The 26,548-nt window shown below is 47.5% G+C and overlaps 2 long non-coding RNA genes across 4 annotated transcripts in view; one reads left to right on the top strand and one right to left on the bottom strand.

Moving 5' to 3' along the window:
- LOC137205207 (uncharacterized) overlaps positions 1 to 12,091 on the bottom strand; it is a 25,493-nt gene extending 13,402 nt beyond the window's left edge. The window contains exons 1-5 of one of the 2 annotated variants that reach the window (XR_010934047.1): positions 11,873 to 12,091; positions 10,448 to 10,569; positions 7,668 to 7,754; positions 6,409 to 6,574; positions 3,592 to 5,889 (exon numbers count right to left, since the gene is read on the bottom strand). This is a non-coding gene — a long non-coding RNA (uncharacterized lncRNA). Of the gene's footprint in view, positions 1 to 3,591; positions 6,575 to 7,667; positions 7,755 to 10,447; positions 10,570 to 11,872 lie in introns of both variants that reach the window. The other variant, XR_010934046.1, reaches the window with a different exon arrangement.
- LOC137205208 (uncharacterized) lies at positions 11,183 to 26,548 on the top strand. Of its 2 annotated transcripts, none has more exons than XR_010934048.1 (3): positions 11,183 to 11,565; positions 15,916 to 16,046; positions 24,568 to 26,548. It is a non-coding gene; the product is annotated as an uncharacterized lncRNA (long non-coding RNA). The 2 variants fall into 2 exon arrangements; XR_010934049.1 differs by lacking the exon at positions 24,568 to 26,548 and adding an exon at positions 18,708 to 19,409.

Here is a 26,548-nt window from a genome sequence, read left to right as displayed (position 1 = left end):
CATAAATGGGAGAAGGAGATCAGACATAACGATAGGGAGCAGTAGGGAGTGGTAGGGACTGTGGCAAACCAGCAAGCGGATGTTTTAGTGAAGGTTTAAGGAAAGTAGCAGATGCTCAGCACAACCAACTCTTGCCCAGTGGGAATATATGACCAGCACTTTCAGTTCTTCCAATTTTCCAAAAGAAGCCAGAAACCTAAATTTTTATGTAAAAAAATTCTTTTAAATACCTGTTTTTTAATACCAGCAATGAATTATTATTTACTTTTTTTTTTTACAAAACTCTTGATGTTATCATGATCTGACCAAACCCACAAGCATTTGTGGGTCACACGTGGCCTCTGGTTTGGGAATTCCTCTCTCCAGGATCCCCTGGAGATGCAGCCCCCTCTGAGAGAGGTCTCACATTGGGTCCCTAATCTCTCCAGGAGGGAGTGCTACTCCAATGCACTCTTTCTTTCTCGCCCCTAGGGTGCTCCTTCTTCCTTTCCCCCTGTCAGAGATCACGGGGTAGTAAAGGGGGCGGGACTCGCCCCCTGAGCTTTGGCATTTGTTTTATTATACATTATGGTCAGGGTTACAGGCTCTGTCTCCCAGAGGTCCTTCCCCCAACTTCTACCCCCTCCCCCAACTTCCAATTAGGAAGAGGGTTTGAGACCAGACTGCAGGCCTGTGCCGGCAGCTCTCTGGAGAATGCAAGAGAAATGCAAGATGAAGTCTTTCGGTCCGGCTGCTAAGAGGAGACACACGTGGAACACCACAGAAAGTCTCCATTGTTCCTTCCTTCCTTCCTTCCTTCCACGGGCACTGACTGGGCTCCAACTGTGTGGCCTGTAACCCACTGGGGAGAAAAGACTTTGACTCCACCATGCTAAAGCTGTAAGCATCTTTTTGGATCATCTACTTATGGTTAATCTGGAGTTTTCGATCTCTCTCCCTCTCTCTTTCTCTTTCAGCAGCATTTTAGAAGCCTGGTCCATTAATCAGATTAAGGTGGGTTCTCTGATCAAAGCGGTAGGGGAAATCCTGAAGTTCCTGTCCACTTGGTTTTCCTCCCCACCACCCAACCTCCCACCCCCAACCCCCAACTTCCAGCCTTCTGTGAAGTCTCTGAAAAACCCTCCTGAGAAAAACAGTTTGAAAAATCATTAATCCAGTCCAACCCCTGAAAATCCCAGTTTTGGAAACTGAGACTCTGAGAGGTTAAATTACTTGCCCAAGGTCATACAACTGCACCTCCTGATTGCACGCAGGTCTCTTTCTTTGGCCACCGTCCCATAGTAGTGTAAACTCAAAGTCTCCAGAAAGGGAAGGTAATTGGTGGGAAAGCTGGAAGGCAGACAGCTCAGCATGGGCCCGCTCCCCTGTCAGGGAGGCAGGAAACTTGAGTGGAGGCCCTGCTGGGTGGTTGAGGGGGCAGAGGGTCAAGCAGGTGTTAAATTCCAGAAGCCTAGAGATAAGCAGTGTGAGGCCAGTGGAAAACTGGGATGGGGCTAGGATCAGGTTTGATGTGGAGGAAAGGCCTAGGGGGCAGGCTTTGGGTGGAGGTAGAGTTGGAAGATTGGGTTTTTTTCCCTCTCAGTTCACCCAGTTGAACCTGCGGATGGACCCCAAGCGTTTTCAACTTTGAAAGCACAACAGAAGGCTGCAAAGCCCAGGCAGACAGGCAGGCACACAGTCGAGTGAAAGTGGTGTATTAAGTAAGCCTTAGGGCGGCAGCTGGGTTGCATTAAAAATGAATCAAGAGGGCCTTCCCTAGTGGCGCAGTGGTTGAGAGTCCGCCTGCCGATGTAGGGGACACGGGTTCGTGCCCCAGTCTGGGAAGATCCCACATGCCGCGGAGCGGCTGGGCCCGTGAGCCATGGCCGCTGAGCCTGCGCGTCCGGAGCCTGTGCTCCGCAACAGGAGAGGCCACAACAGTGAGAGGCCCGCGTACTGCAAAAAAAAAAAAAAAAAAAAGAATCAAGATAATGTTTGAATGGAATGCTGGGGAAAAGGTGCTCTGAGGGTGGCCAGGGCTGGGCAAGGTTCCAAAGCAGGGCCAGGTCAGCCCCAGAAGCCAACTGGTGGCTCCCAGTATCTATGCAAACGAGACAGGAAAGGTGGAGGTAGGCTTGGAGAATGCCCCTTCCTGGGAGCTTCTGGGGACTTTCATTCTCTTACCCACAAAATGGACACAACCATCTCAACTCAGCCTTCATACTGGAGGCTGTTGTGAGAAGCAAATGACATCAAGTTGAGACCCACTGAAGGCTTTTACCAAGGCTAGGGTCGCGACTATACATGCCATCAGAGGTGGCGAAATGTGTGCAGTGACCCTGGAGTAAAATTAGCGGGGGCAGAGACTGGAGAGTGCTTGCCCGGCCCGAAGGCTTTCAGATGAAAGATTCTAAAGCCACATTGTGGCCAAATGAAATGCACCTGCCCCGCACCCTGTCCCCGGCACGCACTCCCTGAACTAAGGTTTTAACAGATGATTGCTTAAGGTCTGAGCCTCCCAGTGGGACATATATTCTAGAGAGTCCTCAAGAACTGCCCTGTCCCTGATAATAGCCACTAGCCCCATGTGGCAATTTACATTTAGATTCCAATTAATTAACATAAAAAATTTAGTGAGTCGCACTAGCCAAATTTCAAGTGCTCCATAGCTACATGGAGCTAGTGGCTACCGAACTGGACAGCGCAGATATAGAACATTTTCATCAGCACAGCAAGTTCTGTGGGTCAGGGCTGCTCTAGGACTGTAATCGGTGGAATGATAGGTATTGCGCAGGGAGGTTTCTTCCCTCGGGCTTCTCAATATAATACATCACATATTGGCTTCTTACTCAGCCTAAATTCAAGGTTAATCCTGGAGCCCTTCACAGCTTTCCCACTTCCTTTAAGCCCCAGGCTTTGTTAACTCACTAACTCCTAAGAGTGAAATCTTCATGCTCATTTTGCATCCGCTTAGGACGCAAGGTCTACTGGGAGAGGGCAAGGGTGACAACTGCTGTTTTCCTCTTCTAGCCAGAGATCTTCTGAGGTTACCATGTCTTCCACTACATTAATGATTAAGAGCAGGAGTTTCTGAACCCTAAGGGAGATGGCAAGAATGACAGAACTGAGGGAGACATTCTGGGCCAGTTAGGACTGAATGGTACCCAAACAGCCTGGTGGAGGTGGCCACCTGCTCTCCTACCAGGGAGGTAGGATAGCAAAGTCGTGACGAGCACATCCCAGCTCCTCCACTTACTAGCTGTGTGACTTGGCCTTTATATACGCTCTGAGTCTGTTTTTTCATGGATAAAATAGAAATGGTACTTACCTCAGAGGGCATTTTAAGGATTAAATGAGTTAATGGAAGGAAGGCACTTAGAACAGTATCTGGCCTGGAGTAAGCATTAGTAGTAGTAGCAGTATTTGATTATTTGTATCATGGCCTTGATTGAGGTTGTGAATAAGGCAAGTTCACATACTCAGTGCACTGGTATCCTCCCAACCCTCCCCACACACCTGCTAGATTTTTCCATCATGGCGCCTGTTGAATGCTTAATTATTTGTTTCTTCAATTTTAAGAGCCACTGCTGGGCCCCATCACCAAGGACTTACCCTGCCTTTGCCCCACCGTAGAGCTCCCTTGGTTTTTCCAACACTGCCTCTCCAGCACTCTGACTACTGCCCAGGCCAAGCAGTAGGCTGCCTCCCAGGCCCCAGGGCTCCTTCGGGAGAGCAGCACAGGCTTGTCCTTATGCATAGCAGTCGAGGGTTGGTCCTGAAGGTCCACGTGATCCAAAACCAGTGCATCCAGACACGGGTACCTCAAAAGGAGAGCAAGTGAAGCCAAAGACAGGTTGAGTCAATCAGATTCCTTCTCTCCAGAATTTGAATAAAGGAAGACCCAAAGACTGCACAGCTTGTTAGCAAGAAAGGCTAACGTTGGGGACTTCCCTGGTGTCACAGTGGTTAGAATCCGCCTGCCAATGCAGGGGACACGGGTTCGAGTCCTGGTCTGGGAAGATCCCACATGCCGTGGAGCAACTAAGCCCGTGAGCCACAACTACTGAGCCAGTGTGCCACAACTACTGAAACCTGTGCGCCTAGAGCCCGTGCTCCACAAGAGAAGCCATTGCGATGAGAAGCGTGTGCCGCGATGAGAAGCCTGCGCACCACAACGAAGAGTAGCCCTCCACTCAACGCAACTAGAGAAAGCCCACGCACAGCAAAGAAGACCCAACGTAACCAAAATAAATAAATAAATAATTTTTAAAAAAGGCTGAAAAATGAGGGGACCACAGAAGTCCACGATGGTCAAATGAGAGCTGAGGGGAAGGGGCAACAAAAATTCCGTATGCAGGAAGAGAACCACACGGGACTCTGGGCTGGGAAAAGAAGATCTCTGGCTAGAAGAGGAAAACAGCAGTTGTCACCCTGTGCTCCACATGTGCTTCCTTGGCACTTGTCCAGAAATGTTGCTTCTTTTGCCTTCTTCTTCACTAGAAGCCTGGAAGGGACATGGAGTAACTATTAGCACAAAGGCTCCGTAAGCACCTTTAGGATGTGCTAGAACCACTAATAGAAAAAAGCAGCCACCATCAAAATAAACAATTTCTGGGTCAAAAATGTCAGCACAAACACAGCACAGAGCACCCTCAACTGCCCAGCAGCTCCTTTCTGGTGGGCAGATGAGTGTCTGGACCCAGGGCCCATCAGAGTGATGACTGCTTTCTCCTCCTGGCTCGAGGGTGTCCCTCCATCCAAGAGAATTGGCTTCCTAGGTAAAGAGGCCACGCTTCAGTCAAGGGTCTGCCAATGTGATTTTTTTTTGTAATATCCTCTGTATCTTTATTTTTTTATTGTTTTTTTTTTGCCAATGGGATTTGATGAACTCACAGTAGAGCAGTTCTCACCCAAAAAGACTCTTTGGATGAAAAGAGATGAGTCAGGGCTTCCCTGGTGGTGCAGTGGTTGAGAGTCCGCCTGCCGATGCAAGGGACAGGGGTTTGTGCCCTGGTCCGGGAAGATCCCACATGCCGCGGAGCGGTTGGGCCCGTGAGCCATGGCCGCTGAGCCTGCGCGTCTGGAGCCTGTGCTCTGCAATGGGAGAGGCCACAGCAGTGAGAGGCCCGTGTACCACAAAAAAAGAAAAAAAAAAGAGAGATGAGTCAACCCAGGTGGCAATGTTAACTCCTTGAGCAAGTCCATTTACCTTTCCGGGACGCAGGGAACTTGTCCACAGAAGAGGAGGAGAGAATATGGAGTAGATGCATATCTGGGGCTCCTTGCATTTTGTTCATTGATCCCAGGGACCCTCAAAAGACACATCTCCTACTTTAGCCTATCAGCCCTTGGCCTTCCTAGCAAGCTAATCACCTATTAAACAAACCACAGAAATCCTGCTCTTTCTTGTTTGTCTCCCCCTTTCCTTCCTCTGTCATAACAAAGGTCTGTGTTGGGGAGCCTCAGCTGGGCTGTAGGGTAAGAACAGTTAATGGGTAGAAGCGGTGACAGGGTCCCACTGAGCAGTGAGGCCTGGCGTCAGCCTTAGTTGTTATGTTGACACCCCACTTACATGGAAAACTGGGTGAGGCAGCCTGGCATGTTGTAGGTACCTCTGGGAAAACTGCGAAAGGAAAATTTTAAACACACACCCATAACAACCACCACTTCCTAGGCAGTCAGCGCCTCCTCTGCTTGTGAAAAGGAGCCTGGCCCTGTTTTGGGGGTGGAGGGGTGTGGGGAGAGTGTTAGGCCCTACCTACCTGGGCCCTGAGGCTCTGGGAACGCAGAGGCCATTTTCATCCAGCCTTCAGAAGTTTCCTTTTGTGGCATCGCGGGGATAAAAATATTCCTCCCTGAAGGTGCAACCGCGGCACAGCAGATGTCCCTGACTGAGCACTTGGGAAGGAGCTATTAAAAGGAATGTAATTAGGTTGTCATCCTGGGGCCTCCGAGCCAGGCTTCCGAACGCCATCTTTGTTGAAAGTTTTCCAGACGTCAAATATTTGCGGAACCCGATTTACCAAGAAGGTTGTCCTACACAATAGGACTGAGTGCAGCAAAAGCAAAATGACACGTCCGGTCAACGTTGGCCTCAGGCCCTAAGACTCCTTTGTCTGTGTCTTTTGCCCATTTTGGGTCCTGGCCTCTCTCCCTAATTTCCTCTCCCTTCCTCCACACACATAGCCTCCCATCACAATTTGCTCTTAGGAAAGGCTCTCTCAGTCATTTACCCCTTAGCATGAATGAGGGTAACCCTCTGAGCACTTCTTCCCTCTCCAGGAACATGGGATTCATGCCTGAGCTCTGTACACTTCAGGGAACAGAAGGCTTTGTCTCCTTTTGTAAAAGGGATGTGAGGCACTGGAGCCACGGTGGGGGGAGTGCCTTCCTAGTGACCCTGCAATTGTGTCACAGGCAGCTACCTACTAGTCTGTGTCTGGAGCCAGTCCTGATTCCAAGCTCTTTTCTTCCTTGGAGTCTGTTGTAATCACTCCCCTCCGTTCTGCTTTTTTATCCTGCAGGTTCATCTCCCCATCCGTCTTCTCGGCCATTCATCTATCTACGCATCCGACAGTTATTGAGAGGAGCTGTGCTGGGTGGGAAAGAGAGGGGTGAGCACAGCACCCACGAGCCTTGTCATCATGGAGGGAGACAGCATAGAATCAGAAAGACATTCATCAGATAATTCCAGAAATAAGTGGAAACAAAGGAGAAGGAAGTCCATGGTGCTGTGAGGATGTGTTAGAGAGGAAACTGACCTGTCAGGGACAGCGTGTGTGTGTGTGTGTGTGTGTGTGTGTGTGTGTGTGTGTGTGTGTGTGTGTGTGTGTGTGTGTGTGTGTGTGTGTGTTGAGGGGGATATGTGTTATGTGCTTGGTAATTGGTTCCTTCAATTGGAACAGCTTGTGCAAAGGCCCTGGCTGAGCCTGAGAGGAAATAACACAATTTTCACGAGATCTTTCTCCTACTGGACTTCAGGAAACATCAGGGATTGTGGTTATAAAATTTTAAAAGCAGGGAGAAGGAAGGAGAATCTGAAACCGGTTTCTGAAATCCTCTGCCGTAAACAAATTTCTTATAGGGAGTTGAGAGATGGCTCTACAAACAAACAGATTTTCTTTGGTGGCAAAGAGAGCTGGCCCTGACCTCCTCCTCCTCCCAGAGGCCTTCCCTGATATTTCAGCCAGCTTTTTACCCTTTAGCAATATATCACGGTATTTCCCCAGGTCAAGAAGTACTATTTTACAATAGGATTGTTAATGGCCACCTAATACTCCAGAGTAGAGAAAGCCACAGTTTGACTCAATGAAGCCCCTGTTGTTGGACATTTAGCTTGTTTCTAATGCTTTGCAACCCTAAGTAACTCTTCTATGAATGAACATGCTTGCATATCAACTTTGCCCATTCCTTGGACTTTTGCTCAGGATAAATTTTGCTACATAGTAACAAATAAGGGCCAGTTTTACTAAACACAAGTTTTCTTAACTGCTGAGCCTGTATACCTGATATACAGGTATACATATACGTAGTGCTCTTCCCACTCTGCAGGGATCCTGCTGGGTCCTCATCCATCCACTAAATTTGCAAGAAGGGATGGGAGGAGTCTCAGCAGGAAAGAACCTGAGTGGACAGTGGCTAAGGGCTGTGTGTGGGGGGGGATGATCAAGGGCTCAATCACCACTTACCTCTTTCTCCACCTGTTCTTCCCCAACGTAATGGACCCAGTCTGTCTATGCTGGTGGAGGGCTCTGCCCTGATGCTCAGCACTCCACCTGCGTAGACAGAGCCTGAGAGTGGGAGGGGCTAGGACCTCTAGCAGGGAGCTCTCTGCAGGAACTTTCTCCAGAAAGCTCTCAGCCCTGAGAAGAATTGTGGGGCTACATGGAACATATGCCAAAAGAGAGAGTCCCTGGCGGAGACAAGGCTGAGAAACAGGATACCAATCTGTGGTTTAGAGTTCGTTACAGATGTGTTGTGTAAATCACCTAATCTCTCTAGGCCTCTGTTTCTCCATCCATCACATGGAAGTAATCCTCTTTTATCCCTACTTGACCAGGATGATGCAAAGATGAAGTAAATGAATATATATCTACTTAAAATGAGCTACTGATCATGAAAGTATATGGGAATACACAGGCAGAAAAGAAACCAAGATTGAATAAAGCCATAGAGTATAAGTGGGCTTTGTGTTTTATCCCCAGGGCCTAGAACTGTGCCTGGCATATAATAGGCACTCAGTACCTATTTGTAAAATGAACGAAGAAACACATAAACATCTACTCCATCCTAGACACATGCTAAGTGCTTCATAGGCATTTTCCCACTTAGCCCTCACAAACAGCTCTTTACCATGGAGGTATAAAATACTCCCATTTTGCAGATATAAAAGCTGAGGCTCAGACTGGTTAAGTAACTGCCAAGCATCATACAGCTAGTGTTTGACAGGATTTAAATTTAAATGTAAGTTCTTCTGATGCCATTCTCTCAACTCTTCCCACCTCTGTTATATGTTGCAGGAGAAAACTTGCTGTGATGTGTGCTCATGTCACTGTGCATTAAATGAGATAGTACTTGTTGAAAGCTGCAGCACCTGGCATGCAGTTAGTGCTCTACGAATATATTATAATACTCTACTCATTAATTTCTATTTTTTATCACTGCATTGTAAGCACCTCAAAGGCAGGGGTTATTCCTCTCCACAAGCAGGACAGAGTAGTTGCCTAACATACCAATTAACTAAAGCATTATTTTTGAGTATCATAATGTGGAAGCAGGATTGTTTCCATTAAGGCAGGGCTTTGTGCTTTGTGGACAAAGCTAATCTGACCATGACTTTAATGGGAAGCCAGAGCAGGCCATGACTGTCCAGTGGCTTGGAAACCTGGTGGTCAATAAGGAAATGGGTAGAATCAGACACCAAGGAAAAGAACAGTAACCGTCAAACGGAACTCCCGCTCTGCCCCTCCATTGACACCAGGCGACCATTCTAACAGCCTCTGGCCCCACCCCTAGGGCCTGCAATCTGATAGGCTCAGCAAAGCAGAGGTGGGTGGGGCCTTGGAGAGACTCTGACCCAATCATCTGGCTCCACACTTGCTGCCTGGGACTAGGTGGTACAGGAGGTGACTGGACCCCGCAAGAGAAGTCAGGGGTCCTGGAAAACTTCCCTCCCCCCCCACCCAGAGACAATGCAGGAAAAGAGACTTAGTCTTTCAGTCTTTGGCTTTGCACTTTACTAGCACTGAGCCTCAGTGCCTTCATCTACAAAATGGAATAGTAATTCCTTTTCCATAGGGTTGTAACAATTAAATAAAATATAACATGGAAAATTGCTTAACATAGGTACCTAATTCATTTCAAGTGCTCAAAAAAAAATCAGTTGCCTCTGGATACCAATGTGCCTGAGGGCAGGAACTATATCTGAATCACGGCTTGCCTGGGTGCCCTAGTACTTTTAATTGTTCATACAATGTTGAAGAATGAATGCCTGAATGGCTGGAATCCTCCATTCATGCTTCATCCCATCTGGTTAGCTTTGCCTGTTTTTAGTCTCTCAAAAAATCTCTAGACGATTTAACACGCTAATCTTTTCCCCCACTCCCAGGAGGGCCTGGGTACAACATGAAGGCCTGGGTACCTGGGGAGGAAAAGGGGCACTTTCATAACAAAGACAACTTCATGGTGTGACTAGCCCCTCCCTGGCTGCTTGCACCCTCATTTTGGACCTTCTTGCTCCAGGATGCTAGGACAGTGGCTTTGACCCACTGCGGGCTATATGAAGGATATTAAAGATACATCAGGCTGACAGTGAGGATTTCAGAGGGGCTGAGTTGCCCTTAGGGGTGGAGTGCTGTGTTCCAGTTAGAATTAAGGAATGAACAATTTAGATGAGTGGTTAGAATTGGGGCATTAAGATTAGAGTTTGGAAGTCAACTGGAGTTAGGGTTTGGTTATTAGTTACCATTGAATTTCTGAATGAGAAATGGAGAGTTGCTAGTAGCCAGATATGGTGGGGGCCATCTCTTTGATCTAAAATTTAAAATGTTCTATTCCAAGGACCTGCCTCCTTCATTATGGGGAGCCAGAAATTTCTCTCTTCTGACTGGCTCCTCAACAGGCCTGAGTGTACCTGCAGACTGAGCAGGTTAAGCATCTACTGCATCTCAGGTGTGTCATCTAGCATATATGGTCTCCAAAGTGTCCAGGACACAGACCCCTATAATGAAGCTGAGGAGACCAGGATGTGAATGATCTGGTCTAGACCCACCCCTGCCATAGCCCAGTGACTTTGGAGGAAACGTAAATCTCCTAGCCTCAGTTTTTCCATCTGGCAAATGGATGTAACCTCAGAGGTCTGTTTGGAAAACCTCAAGTGATCGTGGAGGAAGAACTTTGAAGTGAACATGCTCTCTGGCAGAGTAAGCTGTTCCAAAATGAACTATAAAGCAATGTCTGGGTAACTTACCCTCAGGAAAGGCTGAAGATCCTCCTTCCCTCCATGAAATTCCAGGTTTTCCAGCCCTTGCCACACTCAACCAGTCTTTCCCAAGACCATTTCTGGCAGGGACTTATGCCTCTGAACAGGAACTGACAAAGAAGCAACTCACACCAAAAACTTCCCAGGCTCCTAGTCCTCCCCAACACACACATGCACGCACGCACGCACGCACACACGCACACCAGCCAGCTCTGGGGCTGCAGTATGTATGACGAATCCTATGAGACACATGGATAAAGTGAGGACTCGACAAATATTTATCACATGAAGGAATGAATGAATGAATGAGGGTGTGGGTGAGTAAGTGGCTGCATGAATGAGCAGACACACCCTTAGAGAATGAGATGGCTTCCTAATCCAGGATACTGAGTGCGCTCAAAGAATGTCATTTGGGGCTTTCCTAGTGAGCGCTCCATGACGGAGCCATACCCTTTTCTTTTCCTCGAGCCCCATATGTCTTATTTTCTCCCCAACTTCATTGTGGGGGACTATGTCCTAGACTCCTTTGGGACCAAATATGCTAGACTCAATATGTGGTATATAGTAGTTGCCCAATAAACGTGTGATGAACTGAAGTGGAAGATAAATAAGACTTGGACCCTTACACTTACACCCTCTCTCACTTACAATTTAGTGAGAGAGAAAACATAGGCATATAAGTACTGTATGACAAAGCATCACAGGTAACTGGTACCAAAAAAGAGCCAAGGAATATATGCTATAGGTCAGAGCTGAGAAAAGTTACTATGGGTTGAAAAAGCAAGGGAATGCTTCATGAAGGAAGGGAATGAGGTTTAAAGGCCACACCCTGAAGGAAGAGAAAGATTCGGAGGCAAGGGAGAAGGTGATGCTGATAGGGACAAAGGGCTGTGCCCAGGAGGAAGGCCAGTTCAGAAAACCTGAGTAGATTTCGTGTAGCTGGACAGCAGATTCAAGCAGAAGAGTGCGGCATGTGCCACAAGTAGGTGGTGGCGACTGTAGGAGAAGGGATTTGGATCCGGAAGCTAGTGAGGGCGTGTGAGCAGTGGAAGGAAGTGCAAGGAATGCTGTGAGGCGTGGAAAGATGATCTGGAGGAGACAGACAGGTAAGCAGCAAGGTGAGCGGCAAACCCTGCTGGGAGGTATCGTTCCAACACAGGACTGGCCAGAGCCGAGTCTTGGGCAGAGAGACCACTTTCCATTTCTTTCTTTCTCTCTCTTTCTTTCATTCATTCAGATATTAATTGCCCCCTAGCAGGCCCCGTACAGGTAAACAGCAGATGCCTTCCCGCCTTTCCCGGGCCTGGGTCTCTACTCTGGGCCCTCACCCGTGTGCCCAGCCCCAAGGCTTGGGGCCATACGGGCCAAGGGCGAGGGCTGGGTGTGGAGGTGTAATTGGCTCTGACCTCTCACCTGCAGCTTCTTTCCACGAAACCTCTAATCCCCACGGTCCGGGGTCCCAGGCCCACGTCCTCCTGATCATGCCCCACCCTGACCACCGCCGTCCCCCACCGGCCACACCTGAAAGGGAAGGAATTGCGGGAACGGGGGTTGGCCTGTGGACGGGGCGGCGCCACCAGAATACGGGCTGAGGCCGCGGGCCGGGGCAGGGGGCTGAGGGACGGCCTAGGAAGGCGCTTCCCGCAAACGGCCACACACGCCCAGAGGCTGGGTGGGGCCGTGAGGCGGTGGGGCGCGCAGCCGACCGGGCGGGAGGAGGGGCGGGGGACGGGGAGCGGGGCTCCGGACGCGCCGAGCGGGTCCTCTGCGCCCCCTGCCGAGCGCCGGCCTCCACTGCACGTGCCGCCGCCGCCGCCGCCGCCGCCGCCGCCGCCCCTGCGCGCCAGGAGCGGGACCCGGCGGCGGGCACGCCCCGGGAACCCCGCCGCCGACCCCTGACCCCTCCCTACCGGTCCGCGGTCTCCGCGTTCCTCCCTGGGAGAAGGGAGGTGGGAATTGGAGGCTTTTTTGTAATGGAAATACAGGCGCTCGCGGAAGTCCCCTGGCCTAAAGCCCTTTAGGAGCCGGCCTTACCAGGTGCTTGAAATTCCACCATTAGAGATACCATTCTTTGGAGGGGTGGAGTGGTGACGTCTTCAACTTTTATTGGATATTTTAACGGTGAGGACTTACCAGATATGCCTGGGAAGGGGCTTGGAAGGAGTAGGTAGGCAAAGTCGTTCATTCCTTCTCTCAGTCAAGCTTTTATTAGAGATCATTTGCCAGGGCCATCCTGAAGGTAACTCAGAGCCAACAGTCATACTGTGGCAGTGCTGGGTTGTGAAAGGCTAGTTTCTCCTGTCACGTTTTGCCTTTTATTAATCACTGGATAATTGAGCCCCCCTACTCCGGGAAGTCTGCCTTGACTTTTTGGGTGTATGGTTACAGGCAAAGTCAGTATCTGTCAGTTTAGCAGGCCAGGTTCTCTGTTTATTTCCCACGAGTTCTGTCTGGTCTCTCCAGGCTCATTCGGTGACCAGGGACAGAAAATCCTCGTCAGCTGGGGCACTTCTCTAAGGGACAAGAATCAAAATATAGAGTACAAGGAGCCAACGCTCCCATTTCCTGTCCAATCAGGGATAAGCCCATGCTCTCCTCAAGAGCCATTTGCATCTGGTCCCACATTCCATATGACCTTCGTGAGCACCCAGCCTGGACAGTCTGTTCTCCAAAGAGAGCCAGGAAGTCACATAAGATCATGAATGCTCCTAAATTTAAGTTAGATCGTCTCTCTTCTCAAATCCCTGCCATGGCTACCCGGCTCACTTGGAGTAAAAACTGAAGCTTCTACCTTGGCATGAAGGGTCAAAGTGCTCTGGCCCCTCTCCTACTGCTCTCCTATCACTCACTCCTGTGACCATATCAGTCCCCTAACTGCTGTCCCTTGAATTCAACAGAGACACTTCCACCTCAGACTCTAGCACTTGCTGTTCCCTCTACCTGGAATGCTGTTTCCCCAGGTGCCCACGTGACCCACTCCCTCCCCTCCTTCAGATCTATATTTAAATGCCACCTTATGGAGAGGGGCTTTCCCTGACCGTCCCGTCTGAAATAACACCATCATCCTCTGTGCCCTTAGCCCCCTCGATTTTTCTTCTAGCGCTTATCACAACCTGACATGTTACTTATTTCTGCTTATTTGTATGTTGTCTGCCTTCCCAACAAGAATGTAAGCTCCAACGAGAACAGAGAACTTTATCCGTTTGTTCCTCATCCAGCACCTAGAAAACAGCCTGGCACATAGTCAGTGCTCAATAAATTTGTGAAATGACTGAATGAGTGTGTCAGGCACTAAGCCAAGTACGGGTACAGGCCATGAATAAGACTGGGCTCTTGCCCTTGAAGAACAGATGGGCAGACAGGCAAATAATTACAAACCAGAGTGATGAGTATTCTATCCAAGTACAGATGTATGTGAAGTACACTCGAAGGCTCAAGGAAGGAAATAATTCACTCTGCCTGGAAATCAGAGGAAAGCACAAGGATGACATCATCGGGTGGAGGAGAGAGGGAAAAGGCATTCCAAGCCGAGAGAAGAGCGAGAGCAAAGGCAGAGGTGTGAAAATATGAGCTAGAGCAAAGGCAGAGGTGTGAAAATATTTGACTAGTTTGTGGGGGCGTAGCAAGTAGGCTGGCCTGGCTGGAATGCAGGATGCAAGGCAGGTGTGGCAGGGGATAAGTTTGGAAAGACAGATTGAGGATGTATTATTAAGGGCTTGTTAGAATGATGATGATTGACTCTCTAAATTTCAGAACCGTGCCAGGCCTGTGGGGACATTTCAGGGCAAAGAGCTTACTTCTAACCTCAGACAGGGCACCACAGGAACAGCCACGTCCTGCTGCTGGGAAAGGCCTGGGAACACAGTGGGGGTCTCCCCGGGGCCTCAGGCTAGGCTCTGAGGATCCATGGGAGCAATCTGGCAGCACTGCTTGCCTTCCTGTTTCTGATCTAAACAGGACCCTCAATAAGGACTGTGCCCAGCTCCATGGAGCCCAAGAGTCCTGGGCTACATCACCAAGAGTCCAAGTTTCAAAATGTCCTTATTTTCCAATCTGACTCAAAAGGGTGGGGAGTGGAAAAATTATAGACAGCAGCCATCAAGGGACATTGGCTTAATATAACTGGTGACCTGGGAAACGAGAGAGGCAGAAAATAATTTCCCTCTCAGACTGAGGAGCAGAGAGGGCCTCTTACAGCTCACTCAAAATAAAGACTTTTCCATCAAGCAGAGGGAGAGCATTTGTGTGTTTGCAGGACAAGAAGATTCTTTTCTTTGGCTTCCTCCTTGGTTATGTTGTTCCTCCCCCACCCACCCATCCCCTTCTCCTGCCGTCTCCGCCCTCAATCCTTCTCTCCTGACTTTTCCTTTCTTTTTCTCTTTTCCCGTGTCCTTCCACCCTGCCCACTTCCCTGCTCTCCTCTCCTCCCCTCCCTCCCTATTCCTTTAACTTAAGCACGAGACAGCTATTTAAAACTGTTGAGGGATAATTATTTTAAATGGAAAACCATGACTCTTATGCAACTATAAAATGAACACGTGGCTTCTACTTCATTTAACTAATTAATTAATGAGGGAACCAGTAAGATGTTACAGTCAGTTCACAGAATCCAAAACACAGACCCATTTATATAGACAATCAAGGATGGGGGAGGGAACTTGCTAACTGATGCGGAGCTGGCATCTTCGTTTGCATTCCTATGAACAGGATCTTGTGCCTCTGCTGCAGCCCTCCATAAGTTAACATCCATCTCTACAGGGATGCAACATCATGAATGACAATAAAAGGCGCAGATCCCCATAGAATCAGACAACTCAGGAAGGGTCCTCTAGTCTAGACAACAGTCTAGACAACCCCTGACATTCCATTGAAAGGATGCCCAAGGACCTTTGCCCATTTCAAAGTCTTTCACCATTTTTCTTGACAAGACCTCAGAAGAGTACAGGAAAGAGAGGTGGGAGCTGGTTAATTTTCACAAGACTCCAAACTGGTCTCTGTTTAAGGGTGGAAATTGATTCTGGCCCTGAGGCTCAGGCCCAGGGCAGAGGGGAGATGAGAAGAATGGTTGCCTGGCCCTGAGAAAAGCTGTGGGTGATGGGGCAGGTGACTGTTGGCCAACACTCCATAAACCTTCATTCCCTTCCTCCTGCCATCAACCTCAAACCTTGGAGACACAGGGAAGTTAAGGGCAAGGGTGGGGCAAATCCACCCCACATGAGGCCAGACCAGTGGAAGTAGTACTGGGCATGAAGGTGGCCATGGGCCTCCTCCGAGTCAGTCCCACTAATGTCCCTGCCATTTGGGTCTTCCCCTAGATGACAGCTTTCAGGACCACCTCACCAGGCTTTCGGGTGCATCTCCTGGGGTCTGTAGCAGTCGCTACACGGCTCATACCTTTGCACTGATCCTATTGCCCACTCCCAGACCTCACCCAAGTTCCCCCTGTCTCTTCCCAGATGTGGCCTTCCTGGACCTCTCTGTCATTATGCAGAGAACGACCAGGGACATGTCCAAGATGCACCTTCTAATGAGATATGTGAGCTTGGGAGCATGAAGCCGCCAGCGAACATTCCCTGGAGGCCACTGGGTGAGCTGCTTGGCAGATGCTGGGGTGACGGTTGAGGAGGGGATGAGAGAGGGTGGCATTTGCAAAGAAGATGTGATCCCTGCTCTCAGAGAATTTCTAATCTAGCTTGGGAGGCCAAGTACCAAAGAAGCCCCAACAGCTGGTAGCCAGGGGCAGTGTGTGTGGAGAGAGGGATGTTGGGGGCAGGGAGGGAGGCTAGGGAAGCTCTGACCACAGAACCATCCCTAGAGCAGGACAAGGAGACCATCCCTCACCAGCAGAGTTCCTGCAGAATCCCTCATCCCCATGAAAGAAAGGCAGCTACCTTGCTTACCTGTACCCGGAACGGGTGTCTTCACAGCCATATACATAGGGCCTCATCCCCATCCCCCATTTCTTCTTTCCCACCCTTCCAGAAGAAAGAACTGTTTGGCCTGAAGGTAGAAACACCAGGTGGGTAATCAAATGATTAAAAGCATTTCTAGGATACAGAGGTAAGGCAGGTGATGAAACCTGTTCCACCAAACTCAGGGCCTTGAGGCAGGCTTTGAACCAGGTGGAAGACACCCAGGTTTAGTTCTTCTGGCTACTCAGGTAGCAGTGTGATTCAGAGCCAATAATTTCTCAGCTCATCTATCACCAAGGGGGTTGGACCCCCTAATTGATTGATTGACAATTAAATATTTTTATTGTGGCAAAATATTCATACTATAAAAATTTCCATTTTAACCTTTTTTTTGTGTGTGTGGTATGCGGGCCTCTCACTGTTGTGGCCTCTCCCACTGCAGAGCACAGGCTCCGGACGAGCAGGCTCAGCGGCCATGGCTCACGGGCCCAGCCACTCCGCGGCATGTGGGATCTTCCCGGACCGGGGCACGAACCTGTGTCCCCTGCATCGGCAGGCGGACTCTCAACCACTGCGCCACCAGGGAAGCCCAATTTTAACCATTTTTAAGTGTACAGTTCAGTAGCATTAAGTACTTCTACATTGCTGTGCAACCATCACCACAATCCATCTCTAGAATTTTTTCATCATCCCAAACGGAAATTCCATAACCATTTAAACAGTAACTCCCTGTTACTCCCCTCCCCCGACTCCCTAATAACCACTTCTCTACTCTGTCACTACATATTTGACTACTCTGGGGACTTCATCTAAGTGAAATCATACAATATTTGTCCTTTTGTGTTTGGCTTATTTCACACAACATAATGTTTTCAAGGTTCATCCATGTTGTAGCATGTGTCAGCGTTTCATTCCTTTGTAAGGCTGAATACAATTCCATTGCATGTATATACCACATCTTCTTTATCCATTCATCTATAAGTGGACACTTGGGTTGCTTCCAAATTCTGGCTATTGTGAATAATGCTACTATGAACATGGGTGTACAAATATCTCTTCCAGTTCCTGCTCTCGATTTATATATATATATATATATATATATATATATATATATATATATATATATATACCCCAAAGTGGAATTGCTGGTTGATAATTCTATGTTTGATTTTTTTGAGGACCCACCGTAGTGTTTTCCATAGTGGCTGCTCCATTGCTACATTCCCAAAGGTTCCAATTTTTCCACATCTGCACCAAAACTTGTTTTCTGTTTTTTTCTGACAATAGCCATCCTAAAGGATGTGAAGTAGTATCTCATTGTAGTTTTGATTTGCATTTCCCTAATGATTAGTGATGTTAAATATCTTTTCATGTGCTTATTGGCCATTTGTATATCTTCTTTGGAGAAATATCTATTCTGGTCCTTTGCCCATTTTTGCATTGGGTTGTTTTGGTTTTGGTTATTACGGTTTAGGAGTTCTTTCTATATTCTGGATATTAATAACTTATTAAATATATGATGTGCAAATATTTTCTCCCATTCTGTGGGTTGCTTTTTAGTACTCTGTTGATGGTTTCCTTTGGTCCACAAAAGTTTTTAATTTTGATGAAGTCCAAATTGTCTATTTTTTATTTTGTTGCCTATGTCTTTGCTGTCCTATTCAAGAAATCATTGCCAAATCCAGTCTTAAAGCTTTTCACTTATATTTTCTTCTAAGAGTTTTATAGTTCTAGCTCTTATGTTTACATTTAATCCATTTTGAGTTAATTTCATTTATGGTCTTAGATAAAGGCCCAACTTCATTCTTTTGCATGTGGAATCCAGTTTCCCTAGCACCATTTGCTCAATCCCTGATGTCTAAGATCCTGTATCAGTTAGGAATTTTGTTTAGCTTCAAGAAATAGAAGCTGCAGTAGCTTAAACACAGACATTTTTATTATTTCACATAGGAGAAGTCCATGGGTAGGCTGTGCTCAGCTACTGAGAAGGTTCCATGGGGATCTAGGCTTCTTCTATCTTTCTATTCCACCATGCATGACTCCCATTCTAGGTCCACTATGGCTGCTGGAACTCCAGCCAATATCTGTGAGTTCCAGGCAGCAGGAAGGAGGAAGAGGGAGGGATAAAAGAGTACCACTTCCTTTAAGGAGCCTAAGTCCTGAACAATTCCTTAAAATCTCATTGGCCAGGTCTTTTTTTTTCCCCCCAAAAGAGCAAAGTTTATTTCTCTGATCACATTCCTTATAATGATGTACATTGCTACGAACTTCATTTCTTTGTTCTTTCTGTCTGTGTTCATTATAACAATGTGCCTATATTGCTTATTATGTGTCAGGCATTCATCTTGACATTTATGAATATTCTGCTTAATCGTCATAATAATTCTATAAGGGTAGGTACTATTATTTTTCCACTGTGTCATTGGCCAGATCTTAATCACGCAGCTGCAAAGGAGTCTGGGAAATACAGACTCTTCTCTGGGTACAGTGCCATCTCAAATAAAATCAGGACATTCTTACCAAGGAGAAAAGGGAGAAGGAATGCTGGCTTAAATATTCAGAAGCCTCTGCTTTGGGCACCTCATCCATCTGTAATTCTGTGGCAATTTGTCTCTTGGAGAAGAAAATGAGAAAATGGTTGCAAAGTGCTCAACAAAATGCTTTGCTCAGGCTGTGTACTCAAAACATGCTAGCTGGGGCTTCCCTGATGGTGCAGTGGTTAAGAATCCACCTGCCAATGCAGGGGACACAGGTTCGATCCCTGGTCGGGGGAGATCCCACCTGCTGCAGAGCAACTAAGCCCGTGCTCCACAACCACTGAGCCTGTGCTCTAGAGCCCGCAAGCCACAACTACTGAGCCCACGAGCCACAACCACTGAAGCCCGCGTGCCTAGAGCCCATGCTCTGCAACAAGAGAAGCCACCGCAATGAGAAGCCCGCGCACCGCAACGAAGAGTAGCCCCCGCTCGCCGCAACTAGAGAAAGCCCGCGTGCAGCAACAAAGACCCAACGCAGACAAAAATAAATAAGTAAATTTATTTTTTTTTAAATGCTAACTATTATTTTCTTTTATTATTCTCTGATCTCAGGCCTTTCCAATATCTGTGCAGAACAGACAGTTCTCTGCTTTGGAGGTGAAAACTGCCCCCCAGGTATCTTCCGCACCAATGCCTTGAATATACCATTAGTGCTCTAAGTCTCTGTTTCTCTATTTAGGCCTTATTTTCAATCAAAAGGGGGTGAAGTAGGAGGGGCACAGGTAGCCTAAGGAATGACACACTCAGCCACTCTCAGCCTCTGTCTGTCTGATGCTTTTTTGCCAGGCTGCTGGCTGGGATCTGGGCTCCAGGGGAATTTGAGTCAGGAGGGGAGGGTCGTACACAGCCCAGAGGATACCAGATGAGTGTGACACTGTGGTGAGGATGAAAAGTGTAGGAAAGGGGCTGGATGGCTGCCTTTACATATGTGCAGAGGTGAGGGCATTTAAAGGTGGTGGAGGACGCGCTTTGCCCCTCTCTACTGCTCCTGGGCTTATGTGGACACACTGTCAGGCACAGCCCGGTTAATCCCAGTGAAACAGGACAGGATGGGAAGGCCTGGAATCTGAACCAAACCACCCTTCAGGTGTGTGGAGGTGCTGCAGAACCCAGAGAGAGTGCCAGAAGATGTAGCCAAGCCCAGACAGGGGTCGGCAGTATGGTTACAGAGACCTGAGTTCATTCAGGCTGTCTCCAGAGTGATTGGTCAGAGAGAGGAGACCGCAGACAGCGCCATGCTGGGCTGCAAAAGTCCTTCCTGGGAAGACTGTTTGGACCTCTATCCTTGGGGCAAGGTGTCAGCAGGTACACACCGCCAGGGAGAGGAGTGCAGCTGGAGCTGGCCACGTCAGAAACTGGGCCACACGGGGCCCATTTAGTAGCAGAAGAGGGGACCAAAGTCAACTCCAGGAGCTGTGATATTCAGAGCATTGAATCACAGTATGGCCAGACTCCCACTAGTCAGGGCAGACACAGGCCTCAGAACTGGGGCAGGGTCCTGGAAGCCTCCTACTGGGCCAAGGGCCAACCCTTTACCTTGTGGATCATGGGAAGGTCCCGGGGGCTGTGGCACAGGGGCTGGGGGGCTGGGTTGGCAGAGGGCACTCAGGGGATGTGTGGCTGCAGTTCGTTACTCATTGATATTAACATATTTCAGTAGTTTAACCACTGGTACAACTGGAACCATTTATGAATCAGCCTTGACCCCAAGGGGACAATAAGTATTGACTTTCCTACAGTTTAGGGTCAGCGGGATGGACTTGCTCAGAGCTGAAAGAACAGTGGGCTCCTTCCACACACTCAGGCGCACACTCACCCCATTTTATTGGACCCCTCCGTGTAGGGGTCCTGGGTGGACCTTTGGATTTCTGTCTTGGCTGAATCAGCGCTCTGACTTGGGCCCAGGGACAGGTGTGCAGGTACCTGGGGCTGGTATTTGCTGGAGATATGTGAGCCAGAGGCAAGCAAAGGTCAGATTCTGAGGTAAGGTCAGCCTGCAGGGTCAGCTTCCGGGGAGAAGACAGAGAGCACGAACAGGAACTGGGACAGAGCCAACAGCAGGGGACAGGCACCAGGGCCCGGGGACCTCCTGGTGGTGTGCAGGGGGCGACGCCTATGGCCACGTCTGGGGTGAGGGAGCTGTTTAGGCCTGACCTCCTGTTGGTGCTGCCAGACCCCAGGGGAGAGCTAGGAAGAGGCCACAAGAGTCCGTGCTGGCCAGGTCAAAGGCAACCCGTTCCGCTCAGTGGTGAGCGAACGCGGCACTCCCCAGTTAGAAGCATAAATAGCTGTCAGACAGGGTCAATGGCAGCATGTTCTAGACGGACGATTGGGTGACCGTCAGGAATAACTTCAGGAAGACTTAGATTCAAGGGGACATGGTGGAAAGAGAATCTACATGGGACACAGGGGCTCCAGTTTCCTCTCTAAGCTCTGCCATTAACAGGCTGTGTGACCTCAGGTGAGTCACTGCCCAGCTCAGGGCCACATTTCCTCTACCCGCAAAATGAGGGCTCCGGCTTTGACCTCGCAAGGATCTCAGGGGGAGAGATCATGATCAGAGGAAGAGCCAACCCTGAGTGAGTTGAGGACCAGCCAGGGACTGCTCAGAGTATATCACAGTGGGATTTAGCTTCGACATCTGGGAAGACTCCTGAAATTCCCAATCCAGAAAATGCAGGGGGGCAAATGTTGTTCGAAACTTGGCCTGCTTCCAGTGATGCTCAGATCTCAGACACACATCAAGTCCAGAAGCAAGCGGCAGGGCTTCCCTGGTGGTGCAGTGGTTGAGAGTCCGCCTGCCAATGCAGGGGACACGGGTTCGTGCCCCGGTCCGGGAAGATCCCACATGCCGCGGAGCGGCTGGGCCCGTGAGCCATGGCTGCTGAGCCTGCGCGTCCGGAGCCTGTGCTCCGCAACGGGAGAGGCCACAACAGTGAGAGGCCCGCGTACCGCAAAAAAAAAAAAACAAAACCAGAAGGAAGAGGCAGAATTATCTTGAAACCAAAGAAGCTACAGCCTCCTCCACTTGCAAGGGCCTCTTTCAAGATCTTGGAGAGGCCCAGGCCATATGTTCACATTTTTTCCCTTACGGAGCGTATCCCCAAATTGTATAAGGTTTAAGCCCCACAAAACCTGGCCCCAGCCCTGTCAGTTGCCCTGGGATTTGGAGCCATTATTATGGCAGGTGGAGCACGCTGACAAGCACCCATCCTAATCAGATGGGCAAGGCTCAGCAGCAGACAGCAGGCGGCCACACCCGTGGTGGCTTGACATGACTTATTCACCTGTGTCTGACAAAAAAAAAAAAAACAAACCATACACACCTATCCCACTTTCACCTTCATTGTCACATTCAATCTTCCCCACAAGCCTGACCAGTCTTATCACCTGTGATTTAGATGATGAAACTGAGGCTCAGAGAAGCTAAGTTTGCAAGGCTGGCTGGAGACAGAAGCAGGATGCAAACCCAGGACTTTCTCAGGACCAGTCCAGGGCTCTTCAGTTTTCCGATTCAGGACCAGACACAGTCATCCTAAAGCATAGCATAAAGACATTCACCCCAAATCTGCCTGGAGAGTCTGCCAGTGGCACGAACATCTCCACCTTGGTTCTGGGGACAAAGGAGGCACACGTGGGGATAAAGCACATAACATGACTTAGAATCATAGGACCACAACTGTTCAAGAACTTGGGGAAGGAGAGGGTTTTTCGATTTTCCCCTTATTTTCTTCCTGAACTTTGCATTCCTACTCAAAACACAAGTCATTTGGATCAGCTATATTTATACTAAATATAAACACAAATGTTCAAACATGGCAGTAATTCAGTTGGCAATAGTTTCTCTACAATATCAAGCCTGCAAACAACTAGAGGTTTAGGGGCCCAACATAAACACACACACACACAAGCACACACATGCCTCCCTGTGACAACTCTAGTCTCTCAAAGCCACACACCACATCAATAAAAGACAAAAACCACATGATCATCTCAATAGATGCAGAAAAAGCATTTGATAAAATTCAACATCCATCATGATAAAAACCCTTACAAAAGTGGATATAGAGGGAACATATCTCAACATAATGAAAGCTATTTATGACAAACTCACAGCCAATATAATACTCAATAGTGAAAAGCTGAAAGCCTTCCCACTAAAGTCTGGAACAAGATAAGGATGCCCACTCTCACCACTTATATTCAACATAGTATTGGAAGACATAGCCACAGCAATCAGACAAGAAAAAGAAATAAAAGATATTCAAATTGGTACGGAAGAGGTAAAATTGTCATTATACGCAGATGACATGATACTATATATAGAAAACCCTAAAGACTCCACACCAAAACTACTAGAACTGATAGATGAATTCAGCAAGGGAGCAGGACAAGATTAACATACAGAACTCAGTTGCATTTCTTTACACTAACAATGAAATATCAGAAAGGGAATGTAAATGAACAATCCCTTTTAAAATCACATTTAAAAAAAGGAAAATACTTATGAATAAATCTCACCAAGAAGATGAAAGACTTTTATCCTGAGAACTACAAAACGTTAGTAAAGGAAACTGAAGATGATTCAAAGAAATGGAAAGATATCTCCTCCTCAAACCACAACGTTGTGGGAGAGGGAGGTCCAGCCTCCACCCCACATGTGAGCCGGATCTTTAGACTTGGTTTGGTCTGGTGCAACATCCCCACCCAGGAAACCAAAACAGCTGGCAAGGAAAACAGCTGCAGAGTGAGCTGCCCAGATCCCTCCAGTTGCTTTATTCTAATGAGGCCACCTGGGACCCCAGCCTAAATAGGGCCCAGTCTCAGGGGCACTTGAGAAACTATGCATGTGACCCCTCTAGGGCAGGATTCCAAACCTAGGGAGTTTGCGGAGGAGCAGTTTGTAGGAACCGTGCTGACCTTTTTGACCTCACCTCAGAAGGTGGTGTCTACATTCTCAACCCAGAGCACCCCAGCAGACTGGGATTCATTGGAAGGCAGCTTTGAATGTTCCTACAACTTTCTGGCTTTAAAAAGGGAACCCCTCTCCATTCTCCTGTAATTTGGCAAAATGGGATCTCTTCCAGCCCCTTTATATATTCCAATCCAGTTCTTTCCTTTTTTCTGATGGGTGAGTCTAAACCCTTCCTACACTATTCCTCAGTGAATTTTCCTCCCTCTGTCTAATCCCTGCTCATTCCTCTGGCTCTTCTGCCAACAGGTGCAATCTGCTCTTTTGAAGTGTCACAGCCAGGATTTAGGGTTTGTGTTGAGAGACATAGAGGGAAATTCCCAGCTAATTCCATTGAAATGGCCCTTTATCTTATGGCTTATGTAGCAGTCAGCCTCCAAGGTGACCATACAATGGCTCTGCCCCTGACATTCACACCCTTGTATGGTCCCTTCCCACCATGGGCTGACCTGTGTGATCAATAGGGCATTGTGGACATGATGGAATGTAACTTCAGAAGCTAGGTCATAAAAGACGTTGCAGCCTTCACCTAGAATAACTACTAGAATAATTTGGCAGAGTTCCAAACAGTTCTCTGTCCTCTGGGATCGCTTGCTCTGGCAGAAGCCAGCTGCTGTGTTGTGAGGACACTCAAGCTGCCCTATGGAGAAGTCCATGTGGTAATGAATTGAGGCTTTCTGCTAACAGCCAGCATGAACTTGCCACCCATGTGAGAGAGCCAGCGTGGAAGTGGATCCTCTAGCCCCAATCATGGCTTCAGACAACTGCAGCCCTGACTGACATCTTGATCCTGCAACCTTATGAGAGACCCAGAGACAGAACTACCCAGCTATGCTACTCCCAAATTCCTGGCCAACAGAAAATGTGAGATAATAAGTGTTTACTGTTTTATTATTATTATTATTATTATTAGTGTTTACTGTGTTAAATCAGTAAGTTTGGGGGTAATCTGTTACACAACATTAGATAACTAATACAATTAATAATATTATACACCAAAGCAAAAGGGGACAGAGTACAGAGGACTGCTTGGAACTCTGCCAAATTATGCTCGTTCTGGTGGGATGCCCAGGCCTCTGTGGTCCCAGTGATGGGCACGTGATCCCTGCTTGGCACATCGTACTCTGTCTCCTTGGCTCCTTTCTAACTGAAGCTTCTGGAAGTCTGAGTTGAACTTCTTTCTCTTGCAAATGAAAGAGTCCTGAGATAAGAGGATCTCACATGGAGAAAAGCGGCACAAAGTAGAAAGATGAGGAGAACGTTCAAGGGCTCTGTACTTCAGCTCAATCAAAGAGTAACAAGGAAAAAGTTCCTAGTAACTGGAATGTGCATTTCCTTAACTGTTTTTGGTATGAATTCCTATGCCTTACTCTTTTGAAGGGAGAGGGTGACACTATTTGCTTCCACCTATTTAATTAAATGGATCAAACTCAGTATTGGATTTTATGGAGCTGCATTTTTTTCTCCTACAATTAAGGAAAAGAGGAAAAAGTTTGTCTCCATGTTCTGCGTATGGAAATAGATAGCTAAGGGGGGCGGGGGCGCAAGAGTTGGAGAAAGTATGGTCCCTCTCTTTTAATAACTTACATCTAAATAGACAATCACCTCTACTGGGAAGAAATGCTACAATTGCTAGGGCACAAGGCACATGCCGTCACAGCTTCTGAAGTCAGCTGGCCAGACCTTCCAATCTGAGTCTGAAATAAACTCTGGCTGTAAACTTCTAGGGGAGGAACGCTGTAAAACCCACGCTTGCCAGCAACTTCTTAAATCAGTTGCCATTACCATGTTATTGAATGTTGAAAACCATGGTAGCATTCGAATATTTAGAAAACTGCATCAGGAAACTCATGGTACTAGTGAATGGTTTTGATTTTTTTTTTTTTACAGTATTTCTTTTTCCTTTTTGAAAAACTTGAGATATAATTTACATACTATAAAACTCACCATTTAAAGTATACAATTCAGTGGTTTTTAGTACAACGTTGTGCGACCATCACCACGATCTAATTCCAGAACATTTTCATCACCCCCCAAAAAGCCCAGTAGCTCAAACTATTAGGTATAAAATAAGCTAGGATGTATTGTACAACACAGGGAATATTGCCAATATTTTATAATAACTATAAATGAAGTATAACCTTTTAAAAATTGTATATCACTATATTGTACACCTGTAACTTATATAATATTGTAATCAACTATACTTCAATTAAAAAAGAAGACAAATATAGGTATCTTACCTTTAACGTCGCATTTGTCCTAAATATTGGACTAAACCCAAAGAAGAGGTAGAAGACATCAAACAGCATTACTGATGCGATATCCAACTGTTGGAAGAATGCATTCACAATTATGTTGTGTTTCCATGCTTTTTTGGATGTGAATTAATTTATACCAATGTATGTATGTAAAATCTGACCAGTCACCATAAATTATTTGTTGTTTAATACAAAATTACATTCAGTTAAATATGCACGGTGTCACTGAAAGTTGTATCAGCGCCATGAAAACAAGTATACTATTTCGTAGCCTGCTTCCAATGAATTTCATTTCCAACTGCATGCATCTGATCTCTCCTTAGGCACTGCATTTTCTGGGATTTTTGTTGAGCTGTCACATATATTTCAGAGATGGCATGGTTGCTAATGTTAAAATACATTTTAAA

The sequence above is a fragment of the Pseudorca crassidens genome, chromosome 14 (assembly GCF_039906515.1).
Source record: "Pseudorca crassidens isolate mPseCra1 chromosome 14, mPseCra1.hap1, whole genome shotgun sequence".
Lineage (NCBI taxonomy): Eukaryota > Metazoa > Chordata > Mammalia > Artiodactyla > Delphinidae > Pseudorca > Pseudorca crassidens.
Note: the sequence above shows the minus strand (reverse complement) of the source record. Positions and strands in the feature narration are given on the sequence as shown.